Below are 10395 nucleotides of genomic sequence, written 5' to 3' on the forward strand. Positions count from 1 at the left end.
TGGTTGGTTTTGTAATGAGTTGGAGTTGTAAATCTTGGATTATTGGTTGATGAACTTAAGTATAGTTTTAATTCATGTTTGAGAATAATATAAATTGGAGAACTTGAGGTTTTGGGGCTGTTGTAGTATGGTATGGATGGATTTTGGTTGTATGGATGAATTGTGGTTGATTTTTGGATGATTTGGAGTAGGATAAAATTTGGTAATCGCGTAAACATAGTCGTCATAATGTCCAATTTACTTTAGACTGTTTTGTTCTTAACATCAGGACCCGAGGACTCACTGTTAGGTTTTGACCATTGCCATGATTAGATAGTTCATGTTACGAACTTCGTTTTGATATGTGGTTCGTTTAAATCCGATGTACGGTTTAGGAGAAATGACCGTTTTAAGTAACAGCGTTTCACGAACGAACCATTACCCCTCGCCCTACTTTGGAACATAGGTTAAAGACTTTAAAGACTAATTGGAGTATGAATAATTTATGTAAAGTGTATAAGGCAGTTGGTAAGGCACCCGCGAAAGAATCACCTTAAAACCCTTAATGGTTAATTTATTAAAAATGGTGGAGCCGAGGGTACTCGAGCGACTTAAGAGAATCGTTGAGCGCAAAGCGAGTGTTAGAGTCTAATTGGTTAAATTATAGATTCATAAGCGACTTTCATTTAATTCCAACTTATATGTTGTTTATAGGTTACCAGACTCGTCCCAAGCCATTTATCACCCCTAGTCGCTGAGGCAAGTTTTCTACCCGTTATACTGTTGTTGTGATGTATACATATGTATATGCATTATTTTGTGATAGATGCATGATGGTTAATTAGCAAATCTTGCGATATATTGGAGCATGTGATATGGTATATATGCATGTCTGTTTCGTAATCTTGATATATATTTGTTGATTCTAATGCTTATAAGTTGCCTAATATCTATGTTAGAGATAAGCAGTAGTTGCGTATACCCTTAGTATAGGGGACCCAAAGGTGAACATTTTCTAAAACCGGAAGTCGATGTTCCCGAGTATATTATATATATATATATATATTTATATATATATATTGATATAGTTTCCAAAACTATTAATCGAATAAGGTTATTCGATAACTTTATTTTAAATAATGAATATTATTTGAATATTCATTCGAGGACTTATGGCTCTGTTCATTCTATTTAATGAATATTATTTGAATATTCATTCGAGGACTTATGACTCTGTTTATTCTACTTATTGAATATTATTTGAATATTCATTTGGGGACTTATGACTCCGATTATTTACTAATTAATATTTTTTATTTTATTAAAGAATAATGTTTCGATAATCAAACTTATTTTCGATTATTCAAATAAAGATAGTACTTTCGTATAAGTACATCTTTGGTTATTTAATATTCATTTCAAGTATGAGATTAAAACTTCTACTTCAAGCTATTTATATAAAAATTATTCTTTATGAGAATATTATTTAACTAATAATATTCAGATATTTTCTAATATATCGGGACTGATTTATTTCATTAAAACAGCATTACTCCAAACATTCTTAAAAATGTTTTCGAGTCTTCAAAATGATTTTAAAAGTTAGAGCGGATCCCAGAACTCATTTTTATATTTAAGATCTTCCTTTTAAAGGGGATTTAAATACTCGCTCAAAACCTGAGGGGTCCGGCTCTGTGGTGTATTTTATATTCGCAACGAGGTTGCGGTTTTGATAAATTAATTTATTACTTACCCAACGTTCGGGAAGTAAGTTCATCTATTGAGTCGGCATAAGCAACATGGACTCAGTGGGCGTCCATGAAAGTGTAAGTGGCTCAGTGGGAGTCCATCAAATGCGTAAGTGGCTGAGTGGCAGTCCAGCATAAGGTCCTATTGCGGCCAGGGTGATGACCAGTGGGGAATTCGTTCATCTACTAGTAGAAAAGGTTACTTATTGGTATCTTTGCCTGATCAGCAAGATATCGGGTTTATGCCAAAATTCTTTTCCTTTCCAAAATTCATTGGATATTACCAACTCTGTTCATACTTTACATGACAGAGGTCTCCAGGAAATGTATAAGAGATATATATGTGGATATATATCGGGACTTAATGAAGTATCTCGTAACTTCATTTCATTCAATAATATTTCAAAGATTTAATATATTCAAGTCTTAACTTGTGGTCTCATCTATGGGATGAACTTTTGAAACCTATAATACTTTGAACAGTGGTAGTTCAAGTAGTTTTATAAATGGTATAAGTATAGTGAAGTATTTGGTAACTTCATCCCTTGTTTTTGCTTATATCCAGTAAGTAATTATCTTACACTTGATAAAGGTTTCCAGTAAGTTATCCATTTAGATACTTGCATTATTGTTACACTACATATTATCTTGCGAGCTGTAATGCTCACTCTTGCTTCATTTCTTCATCACACAACAACAGTTAGGAAAGATGGCCAGACTCAAGCAGACCCATCGCAAGAGGGTGGGAAGCGCCCCACACCTTCCCGTTGAGATCATAGCTGCTATAGCTGCAGAGGTAGATCTATCTGTAGATCAGACCTTCTACTTTTGGGAATCAATTATGTGTAATTATAACTTGTGGCAAATAATGGCAATTAATTGTAAACTTATCAAGTAATCATTTTGGGTTGTAATAACTTTTAAATTATGGATTCAAGGACCTGTACTTATTTTAATTTCATCTCTGAGACTATAACAGGTTGTGGTGTGTGTTAGTGTGGGGTCACAGCATGAGGTTATTTATTATTAATTAAGTTAAGTGATATTATGGAAAGAAAGACCGTAACGACCCGGATCCCCGACCCCGGATCTGGGGGTGTTACAATAGCTACTAAATGAGATTCTCTAGGATCACCTTGAAATCTAGCACAAGGACATGTAGCAAACATTATATCTGTCCTGCTGGCTGTTAAATATAAAAGTGATCCAACCATGCCTCTATAGCTTGCAATATTCACAGACTTTTCAGTAGTGTTTAATTCAAGTTTAGTTGCAGTGGCCATGGAAGTTTTTGCAGATGTGCAATCCATTAAATCAAACTTTTTCAAAAGATCATAAATATATTTGATTTGACTAATGAATATTCCATCACTAACTTTCTTAACTTGTAAACTAAGAAAGTAAGTTAGTTCTCCCATCATGCTCATTTCATATTTACTTCGCATCAATTTCGAAAACTTTTTGTAAAGTTTTTCATCTGTAGAGCCAAATAATATCATCTACATATATTTGAACAAGTATACTAGAGCCATTAACATTTCTAAAGAATAAGGTTTTGTCAACAGTACCTCTAGTGAAGTGATTTTCTAAGAGAAACTTTGACAAAGTATCATACCAGGCTCTAGGTGCTTACTTCAATCCATAAGGTGCTTTCAAAAGATAGTAGACATATTCTGGAAAATTTGGGTCTTCAAAACCAGGAGGCTGACTGACATAAACTTCCTCCTCCAAATCCCCATTTAGAAAGGCACTTTTGACATCCATTTGATAGACCTTGAAATTAGCATGGGCTGCATAGGCTAGGAAAATTCTAATGGCTTCAAGTCTTGCAACAAGAGCAAATGTTTCATCAAAATCAATCCCTTCTTGTAGACAATAGCCCTTAGCAACCAATCTAGCTTTGTTCCTGATTACTATGTCATTTTCATCCATCTTGTTTCTGAATACCCACTTGGTGTAAATAGAGTTATTTCCTTTAGGCCTGGGTACCAGCTTCCATACTTTATTCCTTTCAAATTGGTTTAGCTCTTCTTGCATTTCTAAAACCCAATCAGGATCTAACATAACTTCTTCTACCTTTTTAGGTTCTTGCTGAGATAGAAAGCTTCTATATAGACATTCCTCTTGAGTTGCTTTCCTTGTTTGCACTCTTGAGGATGCATCACCAGTAATCAGTTCAAATGGGTGATCTTTAGTCCATCTTCTCTGTTGAGGTAGATTATCTCTAGATGAAGAGGCCTCATTGTTGTCTTGATGTGTGACAGAATTTTGATTGTCAGAAACTTTTCCTGAGTTTATGGATCTTTGACAAGAAATTGGTGTTCATTCTGATTGTGATCTAACTTGACTTTCAACTCCCATTGATGGATCAACGGATGTTGCTCTTTGCCTTTTGAATGATGATGCATATTGTCTTTTAACGGATGATGCACTTGGTCTCTCGATGGATATTAAATTGTGTGCTTCATTAGTTATAGATTTTTCTGCATTGTTCTTAGACATTGGTTCTTGATCACTTTCATCATCACTATCATCACCAATCATCTCAACATTATCAAATTTGAGGCTTTCATGGAAATCTCCATCTTGTAGTCCTTCAATCTTTTTGTCATCAAACACAACATGTATAGATTCCATAACAATGTTGGTTTTGAGATTGTAGACTCTGTATGCTTTTCTAACTGCATATCTAACAAATATTCCTTCGTCAGCTTTGGCATCAAACTTTCCATGTTGGTCAGTTTGATTCCTTAAGATAAAGCATTTACAACCAAAGACATGAAGAAAGTTTAATGTTGGCTTCATGTTCTTGAACAATTGATAGGGTGTCATGCATTTTTTCTTGATTAACCAAAGAAATATTTTGAGTGTAGCATGCAGTATTTACAGCCTCTGCCCAGAAATATGTTGGTAATTTTGATTCTTCTAGCATTGTTATTGCAGCTTCAATAAGAGATATGTTTTTCCTTTCCACCACTCCATTTTATTGTGGGGTCCTTCATGCTGAAAACTAATGCATGATCCCATTCACTTCACAAAATAATCTCATCACAGAATTCTTGAACTCAGTTCCATTGTCACTCCTGATTCTTCTTACTTTGAAATCAGGATGATTGTTGACTTGTCTTATGTGATTTATGATGATTTCACTAGCCTCATCTTTAGACTTTAGAAAATATGTCCAAGAGAACTTTGAGAAATCATCCACAATTACTAGACAGTATCTTTTCCTTGAGATAGACAATACATTGACTGGTCCAAATAAGTCCATATGTAGTAGTTGTAGAGGTTCTTCAATTGTTGAATCAAGCTTCTTTCTGAATGATGCCTTGATTTTTTTTCCTTTCTGACAGGCATAAATTCCACCTGTGGAATGCCTCTTACCAAATCTTTTCTGACTAGCTCATTCATAGTCTTGAAGTTAAGGTGGGACAGCTTCTTGTACCACAACCAACTTTCATCTTGACTTGCCTTGCTAAATAGACAAGTCACAGATTCTGCATTAGATGAGTTGAAGTCAGCTAAATACACATCTCCTTTTCTTACTCCAGTAAGACCCACTTTGTTGCTTTTCTTGTTGGTCACAACATAGGATTCATAATTGAATGTTACTGAGTTGCCCTTATCACAAAGCTGGCTGATACTCAACAAATTGTGTTTGAGTCCATCCACTAGAGCAACTTCCTCAATGATGACATTGTCTTTTGAAATTAAGTCGTATCCCACAGTATAACCCTTGTTGTCATCTCCAAAGGTAATACTTGGGCCAGCTCTTTCCTTGAACTCAGTGAGCAAGGAAGAATCTCCAATCATGTGCCTTGAGCACCCACTATCCAAATACCAAAGATTCTTTCTGTTTCCCTGCACACAACAAAATCAAATCAAGTTGATTTTGGTACCCAAGTTTCCTTGGGTCCTGTTTTGTTAGCCTTTTTCTTAGGTTTCTTAGATATGTCCTCATTTGACTTAGGCATTTAAAGTTCATCCTTAGTCAATTGAGTAGAACCCTTAAAACCATTCATCATTGCAGAATTATCATGCACGGGTTGATTAACATGGAAAGGCATATTTTGTGAAAACATATTATTTTAGAATGGTAAGCTAAATGGCATTTGTGGCATACTAAATGCAGCATAGTAAGGATTTTATGCAAATGGCATATTAGCAAACTGAGCATTTAAATTATGTGCATGCATAACATTCACAGGCATTGTAGGCATACTGGGAAATGAAGGAGGTGCAGACATGGAGGCAGGCATAGCAAGTTTGTAATTAACAGACAAATGATTAACACTACCACACTTAACACAGATTTTTCTTGGTGCATATTTATCAGGTGTGTAGTTGTTATGTTTGTTAATTCCTACTTTCCCATTTTTATTACTTTTCCTTTAGACTCTGCTCTCACTTCAATTTTCTCCAATCTGTAATTTAATTGCTTAATAGACAGATGCCCTACATTGACTCTCTTGTTTTGTTTCACTTGACTTGTTTCTCTTGGAACAAAGTTCTTAGAAACTGATCCATATTTTTCATTTAATTTAGCTAGCTTAGCTTTGCAAACTGGTTTACTTATACTCAACGGATGTGGCTCATTATCTTTCGACGGGTAATCCTTTTGATTATTCGACGGATAATTTTCATTATCCGTCGAATCCACATCCGTTGAAAGTCCTTCAACCAGATTGGAATGAATCTTCTCCTTGTTCTTTTTCCAGGCTGCATCACTGAAAGATTCTATACCTTGAACTCTAGTAATTTGATCATGGACATCTTTAGATGATTTCCATGCCTTAATTACTTCCTGTTCTCATTCAAGCTGCTTTCTTAAAATATCATCTTTCATTAGGGATTCAGTCAATTCATCTTTGGCAATCTTGCATTCTATCTTCAGTTTTTCAAACTCAACAAATTGAGTTTCTAACACAGTATTTCTTTCAATTAAAAACATATTATTCTCTTTAAGATTAGTGTTTTATTTAGTGAGATACTTGAGTGTAACACGTAGATGATATAATTCAGTAGACATGTCATTATGGCATCATTACCCTCAGCTTTAGATAGATGTGATAAATTAGTGGTGATTACCTGATTACTTGATGAACTGACCTCTATTTTATTTGATTTGGCCATAAGTGCTAGATTCACATAGCTTGTATCTTCATCATCTTCTAATCCATCTATAGCCCGGTCATTTTATTGTGTGATGAAAGCCCTTTCCTTTTATTTGAGTAACTCAAAATATTTCTGTTTGTAACTAACAGCCTCAAACTTCTTTTTACCAGAATCAGAATTTCTGCATTCACTAGCAAAATGACCAGCCAAGCCACACTTGAAACATTTGAATTTAGATTTATCAACCATGTTTCTGTTGGACTTGGCTGCTCCAAAATTCTTCTTGAATTTGAGCTTGGCAAACCTCTTGGACAGAAAAGCAAGATGCTCATCTATGCCATCCATGTCATCTTGACTAAGATGGTCTTCATGTTCAGCTACTAGCCCTTTTCCTTCACAAACTCTAGAGTTTGGTGTAGATTTAACAGCTTCAATCTTTGTCTTCTTCTCCTTTTCTTGCTCAGCAACTAATGTAATGGACCCTCCCTTCTTTCTTCCTTTCTCCACTTTCTCATCTTGCTCTATTTCAAGCTCATAGGTCTTTAGAATTCCATACAGTCTATCCAAAGTGAATTCCTTGTAGTCTTATGAGTTTCTGCGTGAGACTGTCATGGGTTTCCAATCCTTTGGTAGAGATCTAAGAAATTTGAGGTTTGAGTCCTTTGTTTGATTGACTCTTCCATGCAACTTTAAAGCATTTAGTAGCTTTTGAAATCTACTAAATATGTCAGTGAGTGACTCACTTTCTTCACTATAAAAATGCTCATATTGCTGAATCAAGAGTTGCATTTTGTTTTCCCTTACCTACTCAGTTCCATCACATATAACTTGAATAGTTTCCCAGACATCCTTAGCAGTTTTGCAGTTTATGATGTTGTCAAACATGTCACCATCAACACCATTAAACAAAATGTTCATGGCCTTTTTATCCTTTCGAACTTGTTCAATGTCTGGATCGAACTATTATGCTATAGGATTTGGGACAGAATTTTCTGAAATCACTATATATTGTGATAATTAGAGTGCTATTGCAATGACAGGAAATCTTGAACAACACTCAATGACTAAGCACATCAGCATTAGGTATCATTTCATAAGGGAATGTGTGATGGAAGGTATAGTGAAATTACACTTTGTGCTTACAGATCAGCAATTAGCATATATTTTCATCAAACCACTTTGTGAAACCACATTCACAATACTGGTGAATGAGTTTGGAATGATCTCTGAATTTTTTTCAAATACTGATGAATAAATAACTTTCTGTGATAGGCATGAGTGATAATAGTTTGGTATCTCTTTATTAGAATTAGCATTTCTTAAATTCTGATGATTGCTTTTAAATACTGATATCATGTATTCATGTTATTTACATTCATAATATATGAGTGGTATGTTGAACTCTGATAATCTCCTTGCATGAATAAATTTTGATTGATGAATAAATATTGATCAAAGTCAAATGTTAGTTGACTGTTAAACTCTGATAATATTTTAATTCTGTCAAAATTAACTCTATTAATATATGAAAAGTAAATTTGTATTTTGTATAACTTATGAATTTCTCCATTCTTTCATCTTGCTCTATTTCAAGCTCATAAGTCTTTAGAATGCCATACAGTCTCTCTAGTGTAAACTCCTTGTATTCTTGTGAATTTCTCAAGGAGACTGTCATTGGTTTCCATTCTTTTGGAAGGGATCTTAGAAATTTGAGGTTAGAGTCTTTGGCTTGATAGACTCTTCCATGCAGCTTCAAAGCATTTAGTAGCTTTTGAAATCTACTAAAGATATTAGTAAGAGTTTCACCTTCTTCACAGTGGAAATGCTCATATTGCTGAATTAGTAATTGCATCTTGTTTTCTCTAACTTGTTCAGTGCCATCACAAATTATTTGAATGGTGTCCCAAACCTCCTTGGCTTTCTTGAAATTGATGATGTTGTCAAACATGTCACCATCAACTCCATTGAATAAGATATTCATGGCCTTCTTGTCTTTCCTAACTTGTTCAATATCAGGATCTGACCATTCATGCCTTGGCTTGGGAACAGATGGCTCATTTCCAGTTGCAGCTCTCATTGGTACATGAGGACCTCTCTCTATGCAATCCACATAGGCCTCATCTTGAGAAAGTAAGTGAAGATGCATCTTTACCTTCCAGTGATGGTAATTATCTTTGTCCAGAAAAGGTATCTTGACTCCAATATCCTTCTTATTCATCTTGTTGTTTGTTGTGATCTTTAAACTCTTTGTGCTTCAAGAGCTTGCTCTGATACCAATTGTTAGTCCCTAACAATACAACAAGAATTATAGAAGGGGGGTTGAATGTAATTTTGGATACTTTTTTAGATTAATTAAAAGTGGTTCTAACTTAACAATATATAAGTGTTTGATTTGCAAAATGCGGAATGAATAGTTAGATAAATCAAAACACAAGTAATTCAAAACACAAGTCTTTAAAAACTTTCTGGTGGATTTGAATGTATCCACCAGATATATATATATACATATATATATATATATCAAGAGAACCCTGTGAAGCTTGAATAGCTCACAACTGCTTAGAAATATGAACAACTAAACTTATAGAGAAATGCTATAGGATACAACTTACAATTGTTTCTATGAGAATGTATTTGCTTAGTCTTCTTATTGTTCTATTTGCTTCTCTTGGTTTATATATCACCAAGATTACATAGTAATAAGACAAGATAATAAAAAAAACTATCAAGTCTAATACCATGCTGCTTCACTACTCTATTCCAGCATCTTTGAATATCTTCATAATAGCATAGAAATGGCAATGCTTCTTTATTCTCAAAAACCCAGCTGAATAGGCTGCCACATTCCTTTTGCAAACACTCGACGCATGTGACTGTGTTGTCACTGTCAACAGATATTTGAATTGATCATCTTTCGGGTACATGATTATCATCCGTCGGGTTTCCTTGTTGATCATCCGTCGGGAGCTTTGTTGATCATCCGTCGATGGCTTTGTTGGTCATCTGTCGGGTAGCTATTTGACACTTGACATCATTTCACTTATGCAGAATTACAAGACATCTTTTATTTACAATTAATCAACCTATTCTACATATCTAATTAAAGTCAACATGACTTATATGCTACTACCGAATCTATACAAATGTGTTTGCAGAAATGTGCTACATTACTTATTGTTTCATAAGCTACTCACTCGATGGATGTCAAATTATCATCCGTCGGGACTATATAGAGTCATCCGTCGGGACTATATCTGATCATCCGTCGAGTGCTACATTTTTCACTAATTTGAATCTACTAAGGTGTTTTGTTAATGTAATCATCAAGTTCACAACATATTCCCAACATACTGCATGCTACACTTAGAATATTTCTTTGGTCAATCAAGAAAAATGCATGACTCATTATCAATTGTTCAAGAACAGGAAGCCAACAATGAACTTTCTTCATGTCTTTGGCTGCAAATGTTATATTCTAAGGAATCAAACTAAGCAAAATAGAAAGCTTGATTCCAAAGCATATGAAGGTATTTTTGTTGGGTATGCAGTTGGA

This window comes from Apium graveolens, chromosome 9, assembly GCF_009905375.1.
Source record: "Apium graveolens cultivar Ventura chromosome 9, ASM990537v1, whole genome shotgun sequence".
NCBI classification, from domain to species: Eukaryota; Viridiplantae; Streptophyta; class Magnoliopsida; order Apiales; family Apiaceae; genus Apium; species Apium graveolens.